Raw genomic sequence first — 12,097 nt, 5'->3', positions numbered from 1 at the left:
ACTCTGCCAATGCTTCGACTTTTTTAACTAGTTCCCTTTGCAGTCTAGAAAGGCGTTTTTAGTTTCTAGAAAATCAAAAAACATGATGCTGGCTTATTTGCCTAAAATAAAAAAAGGAAAAATTGCCAATTTTTTATCAAAACTATAAACCCTTTGGAAAAATCTCAATTTTTCGACTTCTTAAACTTATTGTTTTTATAGTCTAAAAAGGCGTCTTACCTTTCTTGAATATCGTAAAACACTTTTTCCTAACCTTTTTATCCACAAAAACAAAACCGCAAAATTCCCAATTTTTAACCAAAACCATGGACTAACCCTTTTAAAAAATATCAATTTTTCGACTTTTTTATTGCCTTGTTTTTTTAGTCTACAAAGGCGCTTTTACTTTCTAGAATATCGTAAAACACATTTTCCTACCCTATTTTCCCTAAAAAAAAAACTTCCAACTTTTTGACAAAAACCAGGGACTAACCACTTTGGAAAAATACCAGTTTTTCGACTCTTTTAACTACTTGTTTTTATAGCATAAACAGGCATTTTTACCTTCTAGAATATCGTGAAAAACATTTCCCTGGCCTATTTTCCCTAAAACAAAATAATGGAAAAATTACCTATTTTTGACCAAAACCATGAACTAACACCTTCGGAAAACTCGTAATTTTAAGATTTTTCAACTTTTTATTTTTATAGCCTAAAAAAGTGTTTTCTCGTTCTATAATATCGTAAAACTCTTTTTTATGGCCTACATTGCTTTAACACAAAAGATGGAAAAATGGCCAATTTTTAACCAAAACAATAGACTAACCCCTTTGGAAAAATGGCAATTTTTCCACTTTTTGAACTTCTTGTTTTAATAGCCTAAAAAGGCGCTTTTTCGTTCTATAATATCATCAAAACACATTTTCCTGCCCTATATTACCTTAACACAAAAGATGAAAAAATGGCAAATTTTGACCAAAACCATGGACTAACCCCTTTGGAAAAATGGCAATTGTTCCACTTTTTGAACTTCTTGTTTTGATAGCCTAAAAAGACGTTTTTTTGTTCTAGAACATCGTAAAACACAATTTCCTCTCCTATATTGCCTTAAGAAAAAGCTTGGAAAAATGGCCAATTTTTGACCAAAACCATGGACTAACCCCTTTGGAAAAATGGACATTTTCCAATTTTTGAACTTCTTCTTTTTATGGCCTAAAAACGCGTTTTTTCGTTCTACAATATCGTAAAACACATTTTCCTGGCCTATATTACCTTAACACAAAACATAGAAAAATGGCCACTTTTGACTAAAACCATGGACTAACCCCTTTGGAAAAATGCAATTTTTCCACTCTTTGAGCTTCTTGTTTTTATAGCCTAAGAAGGCGTTTTTTGGTTCTAGAACAACGTAAAACACAATATCCTCTCCTATATTGCCTTAAGAAAAAATTTGGAAAAAAGGGCAATTTTTGACCAAAACCATAGACTACCCCATTTGGACAATTGGCATTTTTTTCACTTTTTTAACTTTTTGTTTTCATGGCCTAAAAAGGCGTTTTTTCGTTCTATAATATCGTAAAACACATTTTCCTGGTCTATAACGCCTTAAAAAAAAAGATGGAAAAATGGCCAATTTTGACCAAAACCATGGACTAACCCCTTTGGAAAAATGGCAATTTTTCAACTTTTTGAACTTCTTGTTTTTATAGCCTAAAAAGGCGTTTTTACGTTCTAGAACATCTCAAAACACAACTTCCTCTCCTATATTGCCTTAAGAAAAAGTTTGGAAAAATGGCCAATTTTTGAACAAAACCATGGACTAACCCCTTTGGGAAAATGGCAATTTTTCGACTTTTTGAACTTCCTGTTTTTATAGCCTGAAAACGCGTTTTTTCGTTCTATAATATCGTAAAACACATTTTCCTGGCCTATATTACCTTAACACAAAACATGGAAAAATGGCCAATTTTCACCAAATGGCACATTTTCAACTTTTTGAACTTCTTGTTTTTATCCCCTAAAAAGACGTTTTTTCGTTCTAGGACATCGTAAAAAATAATTTCCTCTCCTTTCCTTAAGAAAAGGTTTGGAAAAATGGCCAATTTTTGACCAAAACCATGGACTAACCCCTTTGGAAAAAAGACAATTTTTCGTCTCTTTGAATTTCTTGTTTTTATAGCCTAAAAAGGCGTTTACTTGTTCTATAATATCGTAAAACACATTTTCCTGGCCTATATTACCTTAACACAGAAGATGGAAAAATGGCCACTTTTGACCAAAACCATGGACTAACCCCTTTGGAAAAATGGCAATTTTTTCCACTTTTTGAACTTCTTGTTTTTACGGCCTAAAAAGGCGTGTTTTGGTTTTAAAACATCGTAAAACACAATTTCCTCTCCTATATTGCCTAAAGAAAAAGTTTGGAAAAATGACCAATTTTTGACCAAAACCATGGACTAACCCCTTTGGAAAAATGGCAATTTTTCCACTTTTTGAACTTCTTGCTTTATAGCCTAAAAAGGCGTTTTATCGGTCTATAATATCTTAAAATACATTTCCCCGGTCTATATTGAATTAAAACAAAACATGGAAAAATGGCCAATTTTGACCAAAACCATCGACTAACCCGTTTGGAAAAATGGCCATTTTTTTTCACTTTTTAAACTTCTTATTTTTTTAGCCCAAAAGGGCGCTTTTTTTTTGTTCTAGAACATCGTAAAACACGATTTCCTCTGCTACATTGCCTTAAGAAAAATTTTGGAAAAATGACCAATTTTCGACCAAGACCATGGACTTACCCCTTTGGAAAAATGGGAATTTTTTCACTTTTTTAACTTCTTGTTTTTACGGCTTAAAAAGGCGTTTTTTCGTACTATAATATCGTAAAACTTATTTTTCTGGTCTATAATGCCTTGAAACAAAAGATGGAAAAATGGCCAATATTTGACCAAAACCATGGACTAACCCCTTTGGAAAAATGGCTTTTTTTCCACTCCTTGAACTTCTTGTTTTGATAACCTGAAAAGACGTTTTTTCGTTCTAGAACGTCGTAAAACACAATTTAATCTTCTATGTTGCCTTAAGAAAAAGTTTGGAAAAAAAGGCAATTTTTGACCAAAACCATGGACTAGCCCCTTTGGAAAAATGGCCATTTTTCCCTTTTTTTGAACTTCTTGTTTTTTATGGCCTAACGAGGCGTTTTTTCGGTCTCTAACATCGTAAAACACAATTTCCTCTCCTATTTTGCCTTAAGAAAAGGTTTGGAAAAATGGCCAATTTTTCACCAAAACCATGGACTAACCCCTTTCGAAAAATTGCAATTTTTTCCACTTTTTGGACTTCTTGTTTTTATAGCCTAAACAGGCGTTTTTACGTTCTAGAACATCTTAAAACACAATTTCCTCTCCTACATTGCCTTAAGAGAAAGTTTGGAAAAATGGCCAATTTTTGAAAAAAACCATGGACTAACCCCTTTGGAAAAATGGCAATTTTCCCTCTTTTTGAACTTCTTCTTTTTATTGCCTAACAAGGCGTTTTTTCGGTATAGAACATCGTAAAACACAATTTCCTTTCCTATATTGCCTTAAGAAAAAGTTTGGAAAAATGGCCAGTTTTAGACCAACACAATGGACTAACCCCTATGGAAAAAAGACCATTTTTCGACTTTTTGAACTTCTTCTTTTTATGGCCTAAAAACGCGTTTTTTCGTTCTACAATATCGTAAAACACAATTTCCTCTCCTATACTGCCTTAAGAAAAAGTTTGGAAAAATGGCCAATTTTTGAAAAAAAAACTTTGGACTATCCCATTTGGGAAAATGGCAATTTTTCGACTTTTTGAACTTCCTGTTTTTATAGCCTCAAAACGCGTTTTTCGTTCTATAATATCGTAAAACACATTTTCCTGGCCTATTTTACCTTAACACAAAACATGGAAAAATGGCCACTTTTGACCAAAACCATGGACTAACCCCTTTGGAAAAATGGCAATTGTTCCACTTTTTGAACTTCTTGTTTTTATAGCCTAAAAAGACATTTTTTTGTTCTAGAACATCGTAAAACACAATTTCCTCTCCTATATTGCCTTAAGAAAAAGTTTGGAAAAATGGCCAATTTTTGACCAAAACCATGGACTAACCCATTTAGGAATATGGCAATTTTTCCACTTTTTGAACTTCTTGTTTTTATGGCCTAAAAAGGCGTTTTTTTGTTCTATAATATCGTAAAACTCTTTTTTATGGCCTATATTACCTTAACACAAAAGATGGAAAAATGGCCAATTTTGACCGCAAAACCATGGACTAACCCTTTGGGAAAATGGCAAATTTTCGACTTTTTAAACTTCCTGTTTTTGTAGCCTGAAAACGCGTTTTTTCGCTCTATAATATCGTAAAAGACATTTTCCTGGCCTATATTACCTTAACACAAAACATGGAAAAATGGCCAATTCTCAACAAAACCATGGACTAACCCCTTTTGAAAAATGGCACATTTTCAACTTTTAAAACTTCTTGTTTTTATCGCCTAAAAAGACGTTTTTTCGTTCTAGAACATCGTAAAACACAATTTCCTCTCCTATATTGCCTTAAGAAAAAGTTCGGAAAAAAAGGTAATTTTTGACCAAAGCCATGAACTAACCCCTTTGGAAAAATGGCAATTTTTTCACTTTTTGAACTTCTTGTTTTTATAGCCTAAAAAGGCGTTTTTTTTTTTGTTCTAGAACATCGTAAAACACAATTTCCTCTGCTATATTTCCTTAAGAAAAAGTCGAAAAATGGTCTTTTTTCCAAAGGGGTTAGTCCATGGTTTTGGTCTAAAACTGGCCATTTTTCCAAACTTTTTGTTAAGGCAATATACGACAGGAAATTGTGTTTTAAGATGTTCTAGACCGGAAAAACGCCCCTTAGGAAAGAAAAATGGCAAATTTTTCCACTGTTTGAACTTCTTCCTTTTTAGCCTAAAAAGGCGTTTTTTGGCTCTAGAACATCGTAAAACACAATTTCCTCTCCTATATTGCCTTAAGAAAAAGTTTGGACAAATGGCCAATTTTTGACCAAAACCATAGACTAACCCCTTTGGAAAAATGGCAATTTTTTCACTTTTTGAACTTCTTGTTTTTTATGGCCTAACAAAACGTTTTTTCGGTCTATAACATCGTAAAACACAATTTCCTCTCCTATTTTGCCTTAAGAAAAGGTTTGGAAATATGGGTAATTTTTGACCAAAACCATGGACTAGCCCCTTTGGAAAAATGGCAAATTTTTCCACTTTTTAAACTTTTGGTTTTTATGGCGTAAAAAGGCGTGTTTTGGTTCTAGAACATCGTAAAACACAATTTACACTCCTATATTGCTTTAAGAAAAAGTTTGGAAAAACGGCCAATTTTTGACCAAAACCATGGACTAACCCTTTTGGAAAAATGGCCATTTTTCCACTTTTTGAACTTCTTGTTTTTATAGCCTAAAAAGGCGTTTTCTCGGTCTATAATATCGTAAAACACATTATCCTGGTCTATATTGCCTTAAAACAAAAGATGGAAAAATGGCCAATTTTGACCAAAACCATAGACTAACCCCTTTGGAAAAATGGCAATTTTTCCACTTTTTGGACTTCTTATTTTTTTAGCCTAAAAAGGCGTTTTTTTCGTTGTAGAACATCTTAAAACACAATTTCCTCTCCTACATTGCCTTAAGAAAAAGTTTGGAAAAATGGCCAATTTTTCACCAAAACCATGGACTAACCCCTTTGGAAAAATGGCAATTTTTCCTCTTTTTGAACTTCTTGTTTTTATGGCCTAACAAGGCGTTTTTTCGGTCTGGAACATCTTAAAACACAATTTCCTCTCCTATATTGCCTTAACAAAAAGTTTGGAAAAATGGCCAGTTTTAGACCAAAACCATGGACTAACCCCTTTGGAAAAAAGACCATTTTTCGACTATTTGAACATCTTGTTTTTATAGCCTAAAAAGGCGTTTTTTCGTTCTATAATATCGTAAAACACATTTTCCTGGTCTATCATCCCTTAAAACAAAGGAGGGAAAAATGGCCAATTTTGACCAAAACCATGGACTAACCCCTTTCGAAAAATGGCAATTTTTTCCACTTTTTGAACTTCTTGTTTTTATAGCCTAAAAAGGCGTTTTTACGTTCTAGAACATCTTAAAACACAATTTCCTCTCCTACATTGCCTTAAGAAAAAGTTTGCAAAAACGGCCAATTTTTGACCAAAACCATGGACAAACCCCTTTGGAAAAATGGCAATTTTTTCACTTTTTGAACTTCTTGTTTTTATAGCCTAAAAAGGCGTTTCCTCGGTCTATAATATCATAAAACACATTTTCCTGGTCTATATTGCCTTAAAACAAAAGATGGAAAAATGGCCAATTTTGACCAAAACCATAGACTAACCCCTTTGGAAAAATGGCAATTTTTCCACTTTTTGGACTTCTTATTTTTTTAGCCTAAAAAGGTGTTTTTTTCGTTCTAGAACATCTTAAAACACAATTTCCTCTCGTACATTGCCTTAAGAAAAAGTTTGGAAAAATGGCCAATTTTTCACCAAAACCATGGAGTAACCCCTTTGGAAAAAAGACCATTTTTCGACTTTTTGAACATCTTGTTTTTATAGCCTAAAAAGGCGTTTTTTCGTTCTATAATATCGTAAAACACATTTTCCTGGTCTATCATGCCTTAAAACAAAGGAGGGAAAAATGGCCAATTTTGACCAAAACCATGGACTGACCCCTTTGGAAAAATGGCAATTTTTTCCACTTTTTGAACTTCTTGTTTTTATAGCCTGAAAAGGCGTTTTTACGTTCTAGAACATCTTAAAACACAATTTCCTCTCCTATATTGCCTTAAGAAAAAGTTTTGAAAAATGGCCAATTTTTGACCAAAACCATGGACTACCCCCTTTGGAAAAATGGCAATTTTTCCATTTTTTGTACTTCTTGTTTTTATAGCCTAAGCAGGCGTTTTTTGGTTCTAGAACATTGTAAAACACAATATCTTCTCCTATATTGCCTTAAGAAAAAGTTTGGAAAAATGGCCAATTTTGACCAAAACCATGCACTAACCCCTTCTGAAAAATGGCAATTTTTTCCACTTTTTGAACTTCTTGTTTTTATGGCCTAAAAAGGCGTTTTTTGGTTCTAGGACATCGTAAAACACAATTTCCTTTCCTATATTGCCTTAAGAAAAAGTTTGGAAAAATGGCCAATTTTTGACCAAAACCATGGACAAACCCCTTTGGAAAAATGGCAATTTTTCCTCTTTTTGAACTTCTTGTTTTTATAGCCTGAAAAGGCGTTTTTACGTTCTAGAACATCTTAAAACACAATTTCCTCTCCTACATTGCCTTAAGAAAAAGTTTGGAAAAATGGCCAATTTTTGACCAAAACCATGGACTAACCCCTTTGCAAAAATGGCAATTTTTCCTCTTTTTGTACTTCTTGTGTTTGTGGCCTAAAAAGGCGTTATTTCGGTCTATAACAACGTAAAACACAATTTCCTCTCCTATATTGGCTTAAGAAAAAGTTTTGAAAAATGGCCAATTTTGACCAATATCATGGACTAACCCCTTTGGGGAAATGACAATTTTTCCACTTTTTGAATTTCTTTTTTTTATAGCCTAAAAAGGCGTTTTTTTGTTCTAGAATATCGAAAAACACATTTTCCTCTCCTATATTACCTTATGGAAAAGTGTGGAAAAATGGCCAATTTTTGACCAAAACCATGGGCTAGCCCCTTTGGGAAAATGGCAATTTTTCGACTTTTTAAACTTTTTGTTTTTATAGCCTAAAAAAGCAATTTTTCGTGCTAGAATATCGAAAAACACATTTTCCTCTCCTATAATTGCTTAAGGAAAAATGGCCAATGTTTGACCAAAACCATGGACTAACCCCTTAAAGTTCTTGTTTTTATAGCCTAAAAAAGCAATTTTTCGTTCTATAATATCGTAAAACTCATTTTCCTGGCCTATATTGCCTTAAAACAAAAGATGGAAAAATGACCAAAACCATGGACTAACCGCTTTGGAAAAAGGGCAATTTTTCCACTTTTTGAACTTCTTGTTTTTATAGCCTAAAAAGGCGTTTTTTCGTTCTAGAATATCGTAAAACACATTTTCCTCTCCTACATTGCCCTAAGAAAAAAATTTGGAAAAATGGCCAATTTTTGACCAAAACCATGGACAAACCCCTTTGGAAAAACGGGAATTTTTGCACGTTTTGAACTTCTTGTTTTTATAGCCTAAAAAGGCGTTTTTTCGTTCTAGAATATCGTAAAACACATTTTCCTCTCCTATATTGCCTTAAGAAAAAATTTTGAAAAATGGCCAATTTTTTACCAAAACTATGGACTAACCGTTTTGGAAAAATCTTAACTTTTCGACTTGTTAATTGGTCGTTTTTATAGTCTGGAAAGGCGTTTGTACTGTCTAGAATATCGTGAAACACATTTTCCTGGCCTATTTTGCCTTAAATAAAAAGATGGAAATCTTTCTTTATTTTAAAAGAGAGCATAAAGTGCAGAAATATAAATTCCCGAGCTAAAAATCGTAATGTTTTGTTTTGGTTTGCAATCGATCGCGCGCTTCATCAACACGAACGCGTCCTTCTTTAACACACATAGGTTGGAGAGTGAAGGAAGATTTTCCTGAAACTTTTAAAACGCAGTTGGAAAAACACAAGAATGTTATTCACCGGCCTAGGTCAGTCCCTATTGGGAGAAACTGTTCCCCCGGTCTGAGTAAGGGGTACTCAACACCTCGGGCACATGTTTTCCCAATACGGACCTCCCAGCCGGTGAATAACATTTTAGTATATGAAAAAGGCCGAAATTCGCAAATTCGCAAAAGTAACCTTTAGTAGACTATAAAAATAACACCTTTAAAAAAGCCAAAAAAAACATTTTCCCAAAGGAGTTAAACCATGATTTTGTTAAAAAAAATTAAAAATTTTTCGGTATTTGTTTTAGGATAAAATGAGCCTAGAAATAATGTTTCAAGATGTTTTACATAAAAAGTAACCTTTTGTATGTTATAAAAATAACACCTTTAAAAAGGGCCAAAAATCGCATTTTTCCAAAGTGATTTTGGTAAAAAAAAATTTAGTAAAAAACCTAGCGTTTGAGAACGATTGCAACGTCTTTGAAGATAGCACTCGCTCGAGTATGCGTATTTGTGAAGTAAACAACAAATAATATACACCAATGGAAAAAAAAAAAAACAAAACAATGAAGGACAACATTTTTAATTTTAATTCTTGGAACAAACAATGGTTATTTTAAATTTTGACTTTACTGTTCAACAACAATAGACATAGTGTCTAAGCATATACGTTTATTTTTGGAAGGCTTGGTAAGAACCATCCCTGCTATACGATATAGCCAACTAGTGTACGTGTAATCTGCGAAGAAGTCAAGTTTTTTCAGTCTTTCCCAAAGCACTGCTATCACTCACATACCCAACCAAGAACACAGGCTAATAGCCAAGCGCATATTATACAGTTCACAACTCTGGCAGGAGGTGTACCTTCTAAAGTAAATCTTAATTTATGTCGCCAAAACTTATAACCTATTCTGGGTCAACTGACCTGAGAGGACACTGAAAGGCACAAAAATGGAACAACGAAGCACGACTGAAATTAGTCAGAGTTGAGCTACCGTCTACAACTGAAACAAAAGCGGTCAGACGGAGGCCAGAAAAAACCTGCCCCCATTGCAAAAAACCCCGAGGGGAAAAAATGCGGGCAGGAAATCTGGGTACGAACCAAGGCTCAAGCTCCATAGTCCTTCCTACGGGACTTTTACATGGTAAAAGGAAACGGCCGCCTAAAACGAAGGTTAGTTTTGAAGAATCCTCTATTTTGTCGAAATGTTTTCTGTAAAAGTGACTTAATCTTGATTGCATCTGCTGATATGGCTTTGAAGAGGACATAAATTCCAGCAGCATTTCTAGGTGCATATTCATTCACTGCTCTTTAGGGTCCAATCTTTCTGTTCCACATTCAGTGGTCTGTTCTTGCAATCCAGTTTTATTTCACAGAACAACAATTCAGATTTCCGCTTCTCTGTAAAATGCGACACTATATTGGGGCTCAAGGTTCTCTTTCCCTGTTTAGCTGTTAATTATGAGAAAGAAATTTAAAATTGTCCATTAATTATCGGATATTAAGAATGTAAATGGCCGTATATGAGCATCCAGTGTTAACCAAATCTATTTGTAGTTGGCATAGGTTATGTGGTGAACGTTACGTTAACATGAATTATCAACAACAATACAGTACGATTATCTAGGGCTAATTTGAACCCAAGGGTTGAAATGCGTCCCAGCGTGGGTTGGAATAGGCTTTTTAAAGGGCTGTTTTTGGTTGCAATCGAGTTAAAATTGCTCTATGAAAGGCTGAATCAGACTTTGGTCTGCAGGGCCGCTAAATTGAAACTTTGGTGTAATCTTTTACCCCCTTCAACAAGAATGTATCAAGCAACCCTCTCCAATTCTTGGTTTGCAACCACGTGACAACGCGGCCATGTTGAAGGTCAATACAACACAATATTTTCTTGAAGAATTTACCTGAAAACAGAGTTAAGTTCCGAGAGGAGAGAAATGCTTTTGCTCTTGACCTCCAATATGGCCGTCGTGACGTCACGTGCAAACCAGCAATGGCCTCTCTTCTCCATGGTATTTCTCCTCCAACAGTGACTGGAAAAAAGCCTCTCCTGGGCCTTTTGACAGACATTTTACTGAGTAAGCTTTTTCCGTTATTTTTTCTTGGCGAAAGACCTGTAAACTTACTTCGATTTAGTGTGGCCGATGTTTCATCCCTTATGTCCTTGTCCAGTTTACAAGTCTTCCTCTTCCACTCTCTTACTCTTGTCCTTTTGCTTTGGCAGATCCTTATAAAACAAAGAAACATTATAAATTAACTGTTAAAACTTTGTAAACTGCCCTTTAGTCTCAGATCTAAGATAGAAATTGGACACTAACCACTACAATCGAGTTGATTAGCTGTATAAGCACTAATAAAAGTGGCTCAGTAGCTCACAAGAAACTCTACTTCAAGTGGTCGTCTAAAACAATATTGCCTTTTTTGTTGAGGGTTAGGGTTATTGTTTGTGTGGTTATCCTATTGTTTTCACAGCTATTTGTGTGAGCTGTTCAGTGAGGTGCTGTTTGACCCAAAGGATGTGCACTGTGCAGTGAGCTGATTAAAAAAAAAGGAGAATTCTAAGGCAAGAATTACGGTTTTTTGTGTCCTGGCTGATATCTCATAATTCTTCCACAAGTACAGTGCAAGGGAAAATTGTTTTAATTGCAACAAGTCATCTGAAACGTACCTTCCCTGTGGTGTCTAGCAGGGAACGATTTTGGGGCCTCTTTTGCTTTTACGATATATATAAATGACCTTCCGAATTGTCTCATGCATTCACAACCTAGAATGTATGCTGACGACACTAGTATCTTTCTCTTTGTTTAGGCTGTTTTCAGATGCCCCCCTCCCCCATTTTTTTCTCAGGGTGGGGGGGGGGGCATCTTTACACAGGCTAATGATTGTTTTCTTTAAGAGAAAAAAATGTTCTATCGTGGCAGGTTTTTGTTTCAAATCTAATGATATTTGATACATTTCACCACCTTGAGGGCCATAGTCTCTTGCAGTAGCTGTCATGGTACACTCATAGAAGGGTACATTTGTAAGATAAGCAAAGGAACCTGAAATTCATTTTAAGCAATGCTAGGAAAACAAGTGTAAACATACCTTCTCAGAGCTGCAGCAGTAGCTGATGAGCATTAATTCAAAATGTTCCTTACAAGACCGATCCTTCAGGTACTTTTAAGCGGGTTCTGTGGGCCAGGAAATCTCGACTAGTTTCCACTGTAAACTGTTTTTAAAATAAATTGAAAAAAAAAAAATTAATCAGCTTGATCGATAATCTTTGCTTAACCCGAAAACTGATTAATTGAACTTAATTTTGTAACCCTAAGCTTTGCTTTATGTGTAACTAACGTTTGCTGACGTATATCACATATCTGTTACAGGTCAAAATTAAATTCAGGTTAAAATTTTTTAACTTAGGTTGACCCTCAATCTCCTTTGTCTCCTAGCCCTGATTCATGAATA

Source organism: Porites lutea, chromosome 14 (genome assembly GCF_958299795.1).
Source record: "Porites lutea chromosome 14, jaPorLute2.1, whole genome shotgun sequence".
Taxonomy (NCBI): domain Eukaryota; kingdom Metazoa; phylum Cnidaria; class Anthozoa; order Scleractinia; family Poritidae; genus Porites; species Porites lutea.
Note: the sequence above shows the minus strand (reverse complement) of the source record.